At 47.7% G+C, this 17,131-nt stretch overlaps 1 long non-coding RNA gene across 1 annotated transcript; it reads left to right on the top strand.

Annotated features, from left to right (window-relative positions):
• Positions 1–15,005: 15,005 nt before the first annotated feature.
• Positions 15,006–16,632, top strand: LOC131501083 (uncharacterized). The gene is made up of 3 exons (XR_009256628.1): positions 15,006–15,475; positions 15,699–15,869; positions 15,954–16,632. It is a non-coding gene; the product is annotated as an uncharacterized LOC131501083 (long non-coding RNA).
• Positions 16,633–17,131: the final 499 nt, after the last annotated feature.

The raw sequence follows: 17,131 nt of genomic DNA, 5'->3' as shown, positions 1-17,131 counted from the left end.
CTGTGCAATATTTTAAAAATCATTTCAGCTTTAAAAAATCTTTCATGTAGGGGGCGCCTGGGTGGCTCAGTCAGTTGAGTGTCTGACTTTGGCTCAGGTCATGGTCTCACAGTTCATGGGTTCAAGCCCACATTGGGCTCTGTGCCAAGAGCTCCAGATTCTCTGTCCCCCTCTCTCTGCCCCTTCCCTGCTCTCTTTCTCTCTCTCTCTCTCTCAAAACAAAAAAGTCTTTCATATTTAAAAATAAAATCTAAAGGGGTGCCTGGGTGGCCCAGTCAATTGAGCATCCGACTCTTGATTTCAGCTCAAGTCATGATCTCAAGATTCATGAGATCAGGCCCCACATTCGGCTCTGCACTGAAGCATGGAGCCTGCTTGGGATCCCCCCCCACCTCTCTCTCTCTCTCTCTCTGCCCTCCCTCCCTCTCTCTCTCTCTCAAAATAAATAAATAACATTAAAAAAATAAAATCTAGGCAGTTTTGATCAGAGCCAATGGAAGAGTGTCACAGCATTTACTGAGAAGGAGAAGGGAAAAATAAAAAAAAACACTTGATGCATTGAAAAGAAAATAGGTAACACGTACTTTACAACAATCACAGTGGTTTGTATATATTTTTTGAAATAAGTATTAGGCCCAAGCAATACCACCGGCCCAAGAAATACCATAATGCTCGTAAATATTTTATTCTTTAATAAAGAAAAAAGAAAAAGAAACACGTATTTTCTAGCCCCATCCACTGAAAAGGCCTGAAAACAATGACATTATGCAAAGTGCTCTATTTAAAACCTGAGACAACTTACGGACACCATGCTCAGGACACTTTCCTGAGTGATCCAAATGTTTCTCTGGGTGTACATGTGTCGGAATAAAGTAGTTGCATGAAATGTGAGAACAGGAATCAGGCTATTATTCCCTATAATATGTGCAACTATGTGAAAATTGGATATTATAAGGAAGAAAGAGACTTCAACATTACAGCTGAATGCAGTGTGGCTTAAACCAACCGCAAAAAGACATTTAAAAAAAATTTTTTTAACGTTTATTTATTTTTGAGAGAGAGCATGAGCAGGGGAGGAGCAGAGAGAGAGGGAGACACAGAATCAGAAGCAGGCTTCAGGCTCCGGGCTGTCAGCACAGAGCCCGATGCGGGGCTTGAACCACCAACCTCGAGATCATGACCTGAACCGAAGTCGGATGGTCAACCAACTGAGCCACCCAGGCGCCCCCTAAAAAAGACATTTTGACACACCTGGGAAAACTAAATACAGACTGGGTATCACGTGATTCCAAGAAATTACTGCCCATTCTGAAGGATGTCATAATGGCATTATGAACATATTACACCCTCCCAAAAAATCTTTATTTATTTAGAGACAAACTAAACTGGATAAAATGATATGTGGCCTGGGATTTACTTTAAAATAATACCAAAGAGGCACCCTTTCGGTGGCTCAGTCCGTTAAGCATCAGACTCTTGATCTCAGTGTAAGATCGAGCCTCGCATGGGCCTCTGTGCTGACAGTGCAGAGCCTGCTTGGGATTCTCTCTCTCTCCCTCTCTCTCTGCCCCTCCCCATCTTGGGCGCATGTGTGCACATGCACTCTCTCTCTCAAAATAAATAAAGTTAAAAAATAAATAAGATAAGGGGCACCTGGGTGGCTCAGTAGGTTGAGTGTCTGACTCTTGATTTCCACTCGGGTCATGATCTCACAGTTTGTGGGTTCGAGCCCCACGTCAGACTCCCCACTAACAGTGTGGAACCTTCTTGGGATTCTCCTCCCTCTCTCTGCCTCTCCCCTGCTTGTTGTCTGTCTCCAAATAAATAAATAAAGGCCAAACCTGAATCTGGCCCACTACCCCTCCACACGTGGAGCAAAAACATCTTTGCCATGATGTCTAGGGTGCAGCTGGCCTCAGACGCCCTCCTCAGTCTTCCTGGGCCTGGATGCCGCAGGGGAGGCAGAGAGTGAAAATGTGATGTTCTGGAAAGTGATGAGCTGATTGAACGGGGGATTCTGGAACATGTTTACATATGTAATTACCTGATGCCTGAAATGTGCTTCAACATATTATGAGAGTCTATTTTTTTAAAAAAGTTGGGGGGGGATAACAAGTATTGGTGATGATGTGGGGAAATGGGAATCCTGATGGCGGGTTCTTTTTTTTTTAATTTTTTTTTTTTTTTTTTTTTTTTTTTTTTTTTTTTTTTTTTAGAGAGAGGAGGGGAGCAGCAGGGAGGGGCAGAGAGAGAGAGGGAGACACAGAATCTGAAGCAGGCTCCAGGCTCTGAGCTGTCAGCACTGAGCCCGACCCAGGACTTGAACCCACAAACCGGGAGATCATGACCTCAGCCAAAGTCAGATGCTTAAACAACTGAGCCACCCAGGCGCCCCTGATCACTGGTGCCAAGACGTCGCTGGTGGGAGTGTTAGAACAGTGCAGCCGCTGTGAAAGATAGTACAGTGTTTCCTCCAAGTGTTGAAAACAGAATTACCCGTATGAGTCAGTAGGTTAAGCTTATCTTTTTATTTTCTGTATTTGGATGCTTTGACATCCGGGCATGGTTGAGACCGCCCCTCCCTCGGTTAGCTAATTCCTAGAGATAACAAACACCTGTGAGTGGCCTGTGAGTGGACCTTTTGCATGCAAACCACCCCTTCCAGGGCCCACACCCTTAACCACCTCATCTACGGGGCTCTCACACTCGGGGCCACTATCCCCCTGCCCTAGTCATCCCACGGCCGGGTACCCATGACCTAGAGCCTGCAGAAATTGTTCAAACGAATCAATCCTAACCCTGTTTCATGCAGCCTGGCCTGTTCCTTCTCACAGAAACCGCAGTAAAGGCTCTTGGCCACATCTCGCCCCTTCCGTCTGCCTCCCGCATGACTTTGGTGCTTCTTCCAGTGGCCCTGTGTGGTGTGGGGTGCCTCCTGTTCCTAGGGGTCTGTTCCTATAAACTTTCTCCTTCACCACAGTGATCTCCACGCACGCATGTCTTACCATACTGGATGGCTCCGTTGGTTAAGCGTCCGGCTCTTGATTTCAGCTCCGTTCAGGTCATGATCTCACGGTCTTGAGATCGAGCCCCGCATCAGGTTCCGCACTGGGCATGGAACCTGCTTGCGATTCTCTCTCTCCCTTCCTCTCCCCCTCCCCTGCTTGAGCACATGCGTGCTCTCTCTCTAAAACAAACAAACAAATAAATAAATACATAAATAATAAAACAAATTCCAGAAATACCCAGAAATTCCACTTCTAGGTATGTACCCCAAAGAATGGAAAGCAGACACTCAAACTAATACTTGTACATCAATGTTCCCGGCAGCATTATTTACAACGGCCAGAGGTGGAAACAATCCCAAATGTCCATCAAGGGAGGAATAAAAAAATTGTGGTATGTATATGAAATGGAATATCATTTAGCCATAAAAAGGGATAAAATACTGATCCATGCTACAACGCAGATGAAGTTTGAAAACATTATGCTAAGCAAAAGAAGCCAGATACAAAAGGTCATGTGTCCTACTCATCCAATTGTATGAAGTGACTTAAACAGGTAAATCTATAGGGACAGAAAGCAGATTAGTGGCTGCCAGAGGCTCAAGGGAGGGAGTCTTGAGCCCAAGGGAGCTTAATGGATTTATGGTTTCTTTGGGAGGTGATGAAATATTTTGGAATGACATAGGGCTGGTAGGTATACATCATTGTGAATGTACTAAATGCCAATGAGTGGTACATTTCAAAGTGGTGAATTTTACATTATGTGACTTTTAGCTCAATTTTAAAAGAAGAAAAGAAAAAAGAATATGGGATAGACTAAATGAGTGGGCATAAAGGAAATAAGATTGGCCAGGCATTGGTAATTATTATTATTATTTTTTAACATTTATTAGACACAGAGAGACAGGGTGTGAACGGAGGAGGAGCAGAGAGAGAGGGAGGCACAGAATCCGAAGAAGCAGGCTCCAGGCTCTGAGCTGTCAGCATGGAGCTTGACCCAGGGTTCGAGCTCACGGACTGTGAGATCATGACCTGAGTGGAAGTTGGTCGCTTAACCAACTGAGCCACCCAGGCGCCCCATTGATAATTATTGAAGCTGGTGATGGGTACTTGGGTTTCACTATACTGTTCTCTCGACTTGTATATATATTTAAAATATGCCATAAGAGGGGAACCTGGGTGGCTCAGTTAGTTGAGCGTCTGGCTCTTGGTTTCAGCTCTGGTCACTGTCTCATGGGTTTGTGAGTTCAAGGCCCTTGTCCAGCTCTGTGTTGTCAGTGGGGGAGCCTGCTTGGGATTTCTCTCTCCCTGCCTCTCCCCCACTCATATTTTTCACAGCAGCTGCACCACTCTAACATTTGTGTGCGTGTGTGTGTGTGTTTAAGAGGAGGGTTCCAGTGATAATACACTAGTGTCAAAGATTCAGGGAAAGATTTAAACAAAACAACAATAGGGGCACCTGGGTGGCTCAGTCAGTTAAGCATCCGACTTCGGCTCAGGTCATGATGTCACAGCTTGTGAGTTCGAGCCCCGCCTCGGGTTCTGTGCTAATAGCTCAGAGCCTGGAGCCTGCTTGGGATTCTGTGTCTCCCTCTCTCTCTGACCCTCCCCTGCTCATGCTCTGTCTCTCTCTCTTAAAAATAAATAAACATTAAAAAAAATTTTTTTTAAGCCATCTTCATTCATGGAACAGGGCCAAGTCCCCACCCCTTAGCAGAGCCCGGCGACTCTCAGCACCTCAAGAGACTAATCACTTTATGATCCGAGTCCTTGCCCACCCACCACCCCACTTCACCAACTCGGTTTCCATGTTGAATGATTCTCATCTTCTGTCCACAAAAAGGGAGAGTCGAGACCTTTCTAAATAAGGTCACATTATTTTCACTAAACCCTCAAATGAGATTGACTTAGAGCCTGCTTTGCCTATATTGAGACCCAGGTCCCCTCACATTATCCACCTCTGATTTCCGCATATCCCTCAAAGTGCTGCTTCTCATGGACACAAAGAGAATCTCCAGTAGGGTTTTTTCCCCTCTGACCTCTGACCACACCTACCTTTTATGATATGACCATGTCCTCATGCCCTGGGCACACACCTTCTCTCACGGTGGTCTCCACTGCCCCCACCTCTCCGACTCTTGGAGAAGCCATCGACCTTCCTTTGACATCCTACGTCCCTTAATTTCCCACAGAGCAGCTGAGACCAGGATTTAACATCTGGTAAGAGTAGACCGAATATTAAGGGATACTGGTCTATTGCCAGGTTGGCGCACTTGTTTCTGTGAAGGGCCAAATCATAAATATTTTAGGTGTTGTGGGCCACACACAGTTTCTGTCACATAGTCTAATTTGCTTGTTTGTTTGACAACCTTTTAGACATACAAGAACCACTCTCTTTTTTTAAAGTTAATTTATTTATTTTTGAAAGAGAAAGACGGAGAGAATGTGTGTGTGGGGGGGGGGGCGGGCAGAGAGAGAGGGAGAGAGAGAGAATCGCAAGCAGGCTCCGCACCGTCAGCGTGGAGACCGAGGTGGGGCTGGATCCCGCGAACTGCCAGATCACGACCTGAGCCGAAGTCTGACTCTTAACCGACTGAACCACCCAGGCGCCCCCCAAACCACTCTTAACTGTGTGAAGTAGACACAACGGGCTGGGGGCCGCTTTGGCTCCCAGGCCAGACTCTCCTCTGATGGTTCCAGCTGAGTCTTAGAAGGGGCTGCAATCAGAATCCACGGGTGTTAGCTCATCCCCAGGATCACTCACAATACTGTTCTTGCCCAATTTCCAGGGTCGGCCCTCGCAGTGGAGGGCAGTTTCTAGAGAAACTGCTGGTGTTTAGTCAGGGTTTTCAGAGAAATACACCCAAGAAAGTATAAAGATACAGCAATACAAATAGAGATAGAGATTTCCTTTAAGGAATTGGCTCACATGACTGGGGTGGCCAGGAGGCCACCAGGCCAGGGGAGCAGAAATTCAGGCTGATGTCACAGTGTTGAGTCCAAATTCCACAGGGCAGCAAACTAGAAACTCAGGGAGGAGAGCTCCAGTTCCAGAAACCCTCATCAGAAACCCTCAGGCGCCTGGGTGGCTCAGTCGATTAAGTGTCATGATCTCACAGCTCATGAGTTCAAGCCTCGCATCGGGCTCTGTGCTGACAGCATGGAGCCTGCTTGGGACTCTCTCTCTCTCTCTCTCTCTCTCGATCTCTGTCCCTCCCACTTGCTCTTTCTCTCCCTCTAGCAAAATAAATAAACGAACATTAAAAAAAAAAAAAGGAAACTCTCCATCTTTGCTCATACGGCCTTCGACCAATGGAATGGAGCTTATCCACATTATAAAGAGTAATCTGCTTTACTTTGACAACATTTACTTTTAAATGTCCACAGCAACATCTATCTTGGTGTTCAGCAAACAACAGGTGCCCGAGCCTGGCCAAGTTGCCACGGAATCAACCATACCGTGGCCTGTGTCTCGGAATTCGGGTTCAGTCGGCCTCGGGCCAGGAAAGAGAGGAAGCACTCTCTCTCTCTCCAGCCGGAGGCCCGCCTCCCTACACTCGATTTACGTCCAAGGATTAGCCTTGTTGCTGGACAGCAGACAATGAAATGTCTACTCTTTTCTGGGGAAATCACATGCCCACCCCCCAGTGATAAAGGACACCTCCCTAGTACTGATAGGAATTGAATTCTGGGACGTCTGGGTGACTCAGTGGCTAAGCATCCAACTTCAGTTCAGGTCATGATTTCGTGGCTCATGAGTTCAAGCCCCATGTCCGGCTCTGTGCTGACAGCTCAGAGTCTGGAAACTGCTTCGAATTCTGTGTCTCCCTCTCTCTCTGACCCTTCCCCCCTCAAGCTCTGTCTCTCTCAAAAATGAACATTAAAAAAAATTTTTTTTAGAACTAGTCTTTGCATCTTCTCCAGGACTTCAGCCATGCCTCATGTCACCTCTCCCCAAGCCCCTTTCCCACCCACCTTGTCAGCTCCCCCCCCAAACCCACAAAATTCAGTGATTCTCAGTGGTGGCCACTCCCCGGAATCATGCAGGGAGCTTCAATAAATATTGCCACCTGAGAAAGTTATCCTGAGGAGAAACAGGATATTTGCATAGTCCCAAAGTATATCCTTCAAGATTTTGTTAAGAATAAAGGGAGGGGTGCCTGGGTGGCTTGGTGAGTTGAGCGACCGGCTCTCGATTTCAGCTCAGGTCGTGATCTCACGAGATGTGAGATCGAGCCCCGAATGGGGCTCTGCACTGACCGTGCAATTCTCTCTCTCCCTCTCTCTCTGCCCCTCCTCCCACTTATTCTCCCTCCCTCTCTCAAAATAAAGAAGTAAACATGAAGAGAAAGAATAGAGGGAAAAGTAGTAACTCTGCAGTGCAGAATCCCAGAAGACACCTTTGTAACCAAAAGATCAAGGTGAATATCGCCAGAAATAAGATTTTATCAGGGGAAAAAAAAAAAAAGTAGCTTTTCCTCCTGTGAGTCTCCTATACTTTCACACAGAACACTTCACTTTTTTTCTTAAGTTCCACGCCCAATGGGGAGCTTCAACTCATGACCCCAAGTTCAAGAGTCACATGCTTTACCGACTGACCCAGCCAGGTGCCCCAGAACGCTCCACTTTTGACCCTTCTGGTCATCAAATGTGTGAGGTTTATCCCCACCAAGAAATTCTGTGTGACACCAGCTGGGTGTCCTACAATTTAACTCAATTCTATCTGGAATTAGCGTTGGATCCCACGAGACTTGTCCTCACTTCAGACGCCAGTCACCAAGTAGTAGGTCCCCAGGTTACCCACAAATTCTGTCCAACTTGGCTCCAAATTGGAGGTTCCCATGACCGACTCCTGCTCTGGATTCAATTCTGCTCACATAACTCAGGGAGACACCTGCTTACATTTACCAGTTTATTAAAGGCCATCACGTAGTCACAATTGTTAACTCCATTTTCAGTCCCTCTTCTTATTCTGGAGAATGAATGGAAGGTGGGGCTGAAAATCCCAAGCTTCTAATCATGGCTTGGTCTCTTTCTGGTGACCAGCCCCCATCCAGGAGCCCATCTACAGTCACCTCATCAGAACAAAAGCCACTCCTTGGGCACCTGGGTGGCTCAGTCGGTTAAGCGTCTGGCCCTTGATTTTGGCTCAGGTCATGATTTCACAGTTCATGGGTTCAAGCCCCAAGTGGGGCTCTGCGCTGACAGCAGGGAGCCTGCTGGGGATTCTCTCTCTCTCCCTCTGTGGCCCTTCCCCGCTTGCATTCTCTCCCTCTCTCTAAATAAATAAATCTTTAAAAGAAAAGAAAAGAAAAGGCAAGAGTAGAGGAACAGATTAAATTTAAATAAGGTCTGTCACCCAGTTAATAGTATTGTACCTGTATTAATTTCTTTTTAAATTTTTTAATGTTTATTTTATTTTTGAGACAGAGAGAGACAGAGCAGAGTGTGAGCAGGGGAGGGGCAGAGAGCAGGGGAGACACAGAATCCGAAGCAGGCTCCAGGCTCTGAGCTGTCTGCACAGAGCCCAATGCGGGGCTCGAACCTACAAACTATGAGCTCATGACCTGAGCCAAAGTCGGATGCTTAACCAAGGAACCACCTAGGTGCCCCATGTACCAGTGTTAATTTCTTAGTTTTGCTCTTTGGGATGTGATTATGTCAGATGTTACCATAAAGGGAAGCTGGGTGAAGGGTATATGGGAATTTTCTGTATTTTTTTTTTTTGCAACCCTTCTGTAAGCCAATATCTATCTATCTATCTATCTATCTATCTATCTACCTATAGATATCTATATATATCTACATTTATCTATATATCTATAGATCGAGGTCCAGATATTTCATCTCCTTAGATTTGGTCCTTTGTTCCAGCCTATCAGGATGCTGAATGCCTCCTGCCACATTGTCTCTACCCTTACTCCCAGATTTGGGCACACGCACTTGAAAATCAGGGTTTCTCCATCTTTTTTTTCTTAATGTTTATTCATTAAAAAAAATTTTTTTTTACATTTATTTATTTTTGAGAAACAGAGTGAGACAAAGCGTGAGCGGGGGAGGGGCAGAGAGAGAAGGAGACGCAGAATTTGAAGCAGGCTCCAAGCAAGCGGTCAGCACAGAGCTTGATGCGGGGCTCGAACCCACAAACTGTGCGATCATGACCTGAGCCAAAGTCGGACGCTCAACCGACTGAGCCACCCAGGTGCCCCTTAATGTTTATTCATTTAAAAAAATTTTTTTAATGTTTATTTATTTTAGAGACAGAGCACGAGTGGGGGCGGGGCAGAGAGAGCCAGAGAGAATCTGAAGCAGGCTCCAGTCTCTGAGCTGTCAGCACAGAGCCTGACGCGGGGCTTGAACCCACAAACCGTGAGATCATGACCTGAGGCGAAGTCGGACATTCAACCTACTGAGCCACCCAGGCGCCCCAAGGGCCTCTCTATCTTTATTTAAGACACCAGCGACAGCCTTGGACGGGAGGACAGAACTCTACAGCCCATCCCTAGATGTCCCAGTTACCATCCATCTGGCTGTCTCTGTTAGGGGACTGGGCTTGTGGTCTCAAGGGGCAAAGATAGTTTGTCAGGGAGGTTATCCAAAGCGTCCAGGATGAGCCAAAGAGAAAGTAGGAGCCAGGTCCTTACAGGACACCAAAGGTCAAGCCAGGGAAGCTGCAGTTGGTTACCAAGTTCACAGGGCAGGGCTGGCAAAGAATGGAGAAGACAAGAGGTTGGGAGACATGCAGACCCCGAAATAGAGAGGAGAGCAAGAGTAATGATGGGAATACCGTGAGGGCCACCCTGAACAGCTTCCAGTTCCCCAAATGTGCCAGCTGCCATGACTTTGGCCAAGCATTCCCTCTGCCTGGGTTGCCTTTCCTCCTGAGGCGACCTTGAGGAGACGCTGTTTACAGGCCATCTCTTCTGGGAAGTGTTTGCCATCTTTCCCAGGTAGAACTGCAGAGAATGGGAAGGAAGGGGGAAACGTTTCCTGTCTCTCAGGACAGAGAGCCAGTCCAAATACGGAGAAGCCGGGAATGGTTCAGGAGGTGGAGGGATACACCAGCCCTGGCCTGGAAGAGGCAGACAGACATGAGGCAGGTTGTAGCCCAAGAAGACCACACATTGTCAGAATGCACCACACGGGCTTCTGACTGTGAGCTCCTTGGAGGGGCAGAACCTTGTTCTAGTCACCTTCACAGCCAGGGCCAAGGCCAGCACCAAGGCCAGTGCTGACAGCTGGCCATTTTGGAGTGGACTTTTGAGTGATCCACTGACCAGCCTGAAAAGAACAGTACTGTGCACTCGGTCTCTGTCTCTCTCTCAATAATAAACATTAAAAGGGGCGGGGTGCCTGGGTGGCTCAGTCGGTCAAGCGTCTGCCTTCAGCTCAGGTCATGATCTCGCGGTTCATGAGTTTGAGCCCCACATAGGGCTCTGTACTGACAGCTCAGAGCTTGGAGCCTGCTTTAGATTCTGTGTCTCCCTCTCTCTCTGCTCCTCCTCTGCTCATGCTGTCTCTCTCTCTCTCTCTCAAAAATAAATACGTATTAAAAAAAGAGAGAGAGGACAGCACTCTGCCAGGTGAGCAGCGGTGCGGAACAGTGGAATCTGGATCCACACGGTATCTCAGCAGTTAAAACAGTGGAACAGAAGAGCTAAGGTAACTTTTAACAAGGAGGCTTGCAAACACCCAAACCTAAGCCCATCAACCCAATAGACCATTCAGAAATCATGGCTAAATGGCAGCCCTTGTGAGACAACTCAGGACTCCAGCTGATGCTAGACAAGGGGATGCGATGATACAACGAGGCACCTCCCACAGCTGTGATGGCCGAAGCTCCAAGGCTGGTTGGACTTTAGCCACGGTCCACTCTGGCCGCCCCTGCAGTAATGTCTAGCTTAGAGGCCTCCCGATTGAAAGGATGTGTTTCCCAAGTTTAAACCACATGTAAAAACCGTTTGCAATGTCACTGCTTCTTTTAGACGTGTGTATGTACGTGTGTGTGTTTGTATATGAACTAATGCTCTATATAAAGTTTCACATCTTGCTAATTTCATCTATCATTGTGACACGAACACTTTCTCACACTGAAAATTATTCAGTGAACATAGTTAACGGAATGAATGAGTTCTAACTCAAAGAGAGAGAGAGAGAGAGAGACAGCACAAGGCAGAGGCAGAGAAAGGAAGAGAATCCCAAGCAGGCTCCACACTCAGTACAGAGCCCAACGCGGGGCTCGATCCTCCAACCACGAGATCATGACCTGAGCCAAAATCAAGAGTCAGATGCCCAACGACTGAGCCACCCAGGCACCCCAAACACAAATTTAAACTGCAGCATAATACTGTGTGCAGTTATATCATCCTGGGCTGTAAACACACACCCATTTTACTAACACTGGAGACAATTTTGTGATTCTTTCTGCCATTACAAACAATGCTGTGATGAATAATTCAGTGTGTGAAGCCTCGCATATATTTGGGGTTGTCTTCTGTGTAAAATGGACGTGGATGTGTTCAGACCAGAGTGTCCAGGATGGAGATTGAATTTTGAATCCACACAATGCAATAACGTGTGTGTGTGTGTGTGTGTGTGTGTGTGTGTGCATGTACGCGTGTGGCACTTTCCATCTGATCAAACGCTTACCTCTTTCTCTCTTTTAAAGATACATCAGGGGCGCCTGGGTGGCTCAGTCAGTTAAGCGTCTGACCCTTCACTTCAGCTCATGTCATGATTTCACGATTTGTGAGATCGAGCCCCACATTGTCTGTCAGCGCCCAGCCTGCTTGGGATTCTCTCTCTCTCTCCCTCTCTCAAAATAAATAAATAAACTTAAAAAAAAAAAGATACATGAAAACCATGGGGATATTTAACCTGAAGAAGAGGAGACTTAGGGGAGTCGTCATTGTCATCCGTAAATACCCGGGTGGCCATCCTTTGAAAGGGAAGAGACCAATTTGATAGGGTTCCAAAGAACAGACTCTGCCCTCTGTTGGCCAAGCTCTGCCCTCTGTTGGGGTTGCGCATTTTCTCCCAGCCTTTCTTATTTTTGTACATCTACTTGTGAGTCAGAGTGAGACTCCATACTTCCTGTGAAATAAAGATGGGTTCTAGCCAGGAAAAATAATTGTCAAATCTTTAGCAAAAAAGAGATTGATCTAAGCTTATGCTGTCAGCAGAGTTGAGGTTTACCACTGAGCTGACCTCCCGCAAGAAGAGAACATTTTGGTCTGGGGTGCTGTGAAGGGATTGAGGTGAGGGCATCTGTGTTTATACGGGTGTGTTGAGAAATTTGGCTGCAGCTGGGAAGGGGGCAGAGGAAGTTGGGTCCAAATGTGCAGAAGAAGTTGCGGTTGGGGGCCAGTCAGTACTGAAGGATTTTTGTTTCTCTGGAAGTCATGAAACACATTGACCCAGAGAGCAATTGGCAACATCTCAGAAAGTGACCCTGGAGGTAGATATGTGTTGCTTGAAGACCTGTCAATCATTGAGAAACACGGAACTCTTGCCAGCACTGGGCCATAAGAATGGAAGGATAGTTGCCCTCAAGTTGCTAACGTTGCTGATGTAATGCTAAAGAAGGTGACGTTTAATTTAATGATCACGTATTTTAATAAGTACTTCTAAACCCCGCCCTCCCCCGGGGATACCTTGCAAAAGGTCTCTACCAGGGAGTAGGGGAAATGCTTCGACTTCCAGACACCCGCCCCCTCCCCGATATTTACCCACACACAATAGGAGAACCGGAAAAGGTTAACCACATCCAACAGTCTCAGGTAAGGGAAAGATGAAAGGCTGCCTACCCGGGATTGGGGGAAATTACTTAGCTCGCCCCAGCGATTCCCGGTGGCGTGTGGGTCCACTCTACACCATTACAACCAATGGCCATATCTGAAACAGACAATGGACTATGTGTTCCCCATGAAGGCTGAGCTGCTTTCTCATCTAGCTCCCTGCCTGTAAAACGTTGGGAGACCCAAAAGTTATTTCAAGTGTTGAACTAGTCGCTGTTTCTTTTAGTTCAGATTAATGGTTCTTTTGGCGCCATGGCTTGCAAAAATACTTAGTTGGCTTCATGATTTTTTTTTCAAGGGCAACCAACCACCAGCACCCCATGCTACCAAAACTCTGTTTTCCCATTTCTGTATCGAAAGCCCAAACCTTACTAGCCGGATTATCTCCCTACCAAGTTGTCTCAGATGAGAATTTTAACGAAGGTTTTGCCATTGCACAACAGGACTGCCACTTTCCCAATCGTGAATGACAGCGCCCTCGCGGTCCTCCATCCGGACCATGCCAATGCCTCTTATTTTTAGATTTTTGTACTTACTTCAGGCACTGATTTTTGTGTAGGTCAGTATTCACTATTATGTTACCACGGCCGCCCCTCAATCTCAGCAGCCTACAGAAGAAGGTAAAGGTTGATTTCTTGCTCACTTTACATGTATTCTAGCATCAGTCCCAGCTGTGCTCACATGTCCCAGGCTGGCAGAGCAGCTCGTATCTGGGACAACAAACAAGGCTCAAGACAGAGAAGGAGGACAGAGAACAATGGTGCAAGAGCACCGGCTCTTAGGACTTCTTCTGGGAAGTGGCCCATGTGACTCCTACTCACATGGTTTGTTAGCCATATTAAATAAATGACCAAGGGGCGCCTGGGTGGCTCAGTCGTTTAAGCCTCTGACTTCAGCTCAGGTCATGATCTCACGGTTCATGAGTTCAGGCCCTACCTCGGGCTCTGTGCTGACAGCTCGGATTCTGTGTCTCCCTCTCTCTGCCTCTCCTCTGCTTGTGCTCTCTCTCTCTCTCTCTCTCAAAAAATAAACATTAAAAAAATTAGATAAATAAATAAATAATCAAGGCAGGCTTTGTTGGCGGTGGAGGGAATCATCTTCTCACAGGGAAGAACTGAATATTTGGAACAATAACACAATCTACCACAAGGCCAATAAACAGAACCCTCTTTCTCCCCTGAGTTCTGAACTAGGGCACGGGACAGCTGAGCCAACACATAGACAATCAAAATGATTCCTTTGTTACCAATATAAGCTAGATTGAGGACCGCAGCTTGGCATGAGAGCCGACAAGGGACTGTGGACAGAAAAGGCCAGACTTGGAAACCTTACTGCCCAGCCGTTGCTTTGCTGGAAGGGGCAGGCCTGTAGGGGCGACCCTGCTCATGGGGGAGCAGAGAACTCGCTCCAAGGGAAGAAACAGGTTCTCAAGCAAAGGCAAAGGGGGCGGGGGAGAAACCTCACAAACTTTCCAGGCAAATAAGTTATTCCAACTTCCCTGAACCAGAATTAAGTGAACAGACAGAGGAAAGTCAGGAGGGCCATGCTAAAAAGCTCCGGCCACTTGGAAAGAAACAAGAGCAGTGGGGAAAAAAACCCTTGGGGAGTAGGTATCTTTCAGATGAGGAAACTGAACCCAGTGAAGACCAGTCACTCGTCCAAGTCCCAAGTGGGCAGCCGAATGCTCCCCAAGTCCAGGGAAGGGGGGATAGATTTCACTTAAGAGACATTACGGGGTGCTTCGGGAAGAAGAATTTGTGATTTAGGCGAAAAGCTTAAGACTGGAGGAGTATTTTCTATGTGCCTCTATGTACTCACATTTGTAGCTGCTGACTTCATAGAAGTCTTCTCTTTGTTACTGCCATGGACCCTTGCCCCTATTCCCACTCCCCAGGGAGGTGGCAGCCCAGGCCCATGAGATTGCAGGATCCAGGCCAGTGCCCCGGGGGGGTGGGGGGGGGTGGGGGGGGGGTCCACTCAGCCCCTCCACCGCCCCTCCCCGCTCCCCCGTTCCCCGCTTTGCCTTTCACAGGAATGTGATTCCTTCCTGGTAGCAAAGCCGAAAGACAGAAGAGGCCGACGTCACCGACGTGCAATTCCAGGATTTTAGGCCAGCTGCGTAGCCTGGAGGCGGGTCTGCAGCACAAACCCTTCCCCCAGTTCTTCCCCCGCACCCCCCTCCCCCGCAAATCCGTAGGGAAGCGGGAGAAAAAGGGAAGGCGCCCCAGTGTTGATCCCCTAGGACTCTGGTGGAGCGCGGTGGGGGCGGAGTCTGTTGTCAGGGCAACCCGGGGTGGCGGGCCCTGGGTCCATCTTTTCTTTTTTTTCCGGTTCGCTCTGTGTGCTCGCCTTTCCTCACTCTAGTTGCCAGAAGAATGCACACGTCATCGTTCTGCTTCCTCTTCTCTCCTTAGTTTGCTTGTTTCTCCAAGGTCTGAATCTCTCCCTACGCGATCAGGTTGACCTCTGTCATTTCCCCGGGTTACTCACATCCCGGATGCCTCCAGCCAGTCTTGATGCCTTGGCCTGTGTGATAGGCAGTCTCTCGATTTCTCCTTTAGGTCCACACTTCCCAAGCGAGGAGTTTGTACTTCCCTTTCCTGCCGATGAGCGGCCACAGCTGGATTCTGAGCCCAACCTGTTTTTTGGAGAGATTGATCTGGCACCGGTGGGGTGCGTGGGGTGCGTGGGGTGGGGTCAGTAATAATAGCTATAATTTATTGCTCACTTGTCTTGCCAGGTGTCTTACATACATTGCTTGTAATGTTTTGAGGGAAGCCTTACTGTGCACAGCTGAGAACATTAAAGCTAAAAGGATTAAGTCAAATCCCCAGCTGTGGATTCAAGCCATCACGGACTTGGCTCCAATGCCTGTGTCCTTCCTGTTCCCTTCCAGGAAACAGCCAAAGGCAGGGAGGCCACTTGGGAAGCCCCTAGAGATAACGGTGGCCCAAATGAAGACAACACAGTGGGAATTGCTGGGGCGGGGATGCCAGGAAGAGGCAGAGAGAAGCCTAGGGAATGCAGAGTCTGGGATGGCTGTGGTCCTGAGGAGGGACACACAGAGGTAGGAAGTAATTAAGGTCAATTATTTTTGTATACTACTTTATACAACTTCCACAAATATTAACTTGTTTGTTCCTCTTCACAGATTTGGGAGGTAAATCTCATTATCCCCTTGAATTCAGGTATTCTGGTTCAAAAGCTGATGCACTCCACCCCCCCTCCCCCACTGCCCCATCACAAACTCTAGGAATAAACTCCTATGAAGGACGTCTGACTGTTAGCCGTGGTGTAATTTAGGGTAAAAACAGTGGTGGCTATAACAGAGTAGGTGGGATCATTTCCGTCCTCCAGACACACCCTCCACCCTTCTCCATCATTCTCCGTGGAGTAGGCTGACCTTTATGCACTGAATCAGGAGTCTCTCTGGTCAGGGCGCCTGGGTGGCTGAGTAGGTTAGGTGTCCGACTTGGGCTCAGGTCATGATCTCACCCTTCATGGGTTTGACCCCACATTGGGCTCCGTGCTGACAGCTCGGAGCCTGGAGCCTGCTTCAGATTCTGTGTCTCCCTCTTTCTGCCCCTTCCCTGCTCACGCTCTGTCTCTCTCCCTCAAAAAATAAATGAACATTAAGAAAAAAAGAAAAAAAGAAAGGAGTCTCCCTGGTCCTCTCTACCCGGGACTCCTCTACCAGACAACTGCTGTCATCTGGCCTTTCTTTCTTTCTATTTTTTTTTAATATTTATTCATTTTTTTGAGAGACAGAGCGCGAGTGTGGGAGGGCCAGAGAGAGAGAGGGAGACACAGAATCTGAAGCAGGCTCCAGGTTTTGAGCTGTCGGCAAAGAGCCCAATGTGGGGCTCGAATTCATGAACCATGAGATCATGCAGGCGCCCCTAGAACATTTTTACCACCCCCCAAAAAGACACCATACCCATCAGCACTCCTTCCCCATTCCCCTTTCCCCCCACAACTTGGTGGCCACTAATGTATTTTCTATCTCTATGGATTTGCTTACACTGGGCGTTTCATACAAATAGAACCATGTGATCTGTGCTCCTGTTGGACTGGTTTCTTTCAGTGCACATGTTTTCGAGGTTCGTCTGTGTTGTAGCATGTGTCAGTCCATCGTTCTTTTTTTTTTTTTTAATGTCTACCTGTTTTCGAGAGAGAGAGAGACAGAGCGCGAGCAGTGGAGGGGCAGAGAGAGGGGGAGACATAGAATCTGAAGCAGGCTCTGAGCTGTCAGCACATAGCCCGATGCCGGAAGTCGGTCACTTAACCGAGCCACCCAAGTGGCCCAACACATCATTCTTTTTTACAGCC

This window comes from Neofelis nebulosa, chromosome 18 (genome assembly GCF_028018385.1).
Source record: "Neofelis nebulosa isolate mNeoNeb1 chromosome 18, mNeoNeb1.pri, whole genome shotgun sequence".
Taxonomy (NCBI): Eukaryota; Metazoa; Chordata; class Mammalia; order Carnivora; family Felidae; genus Neofelis; species Neofelis nebulosa.
This window is presented reverse-complemented; position numbering and strand designations above follow the sequence as displayed.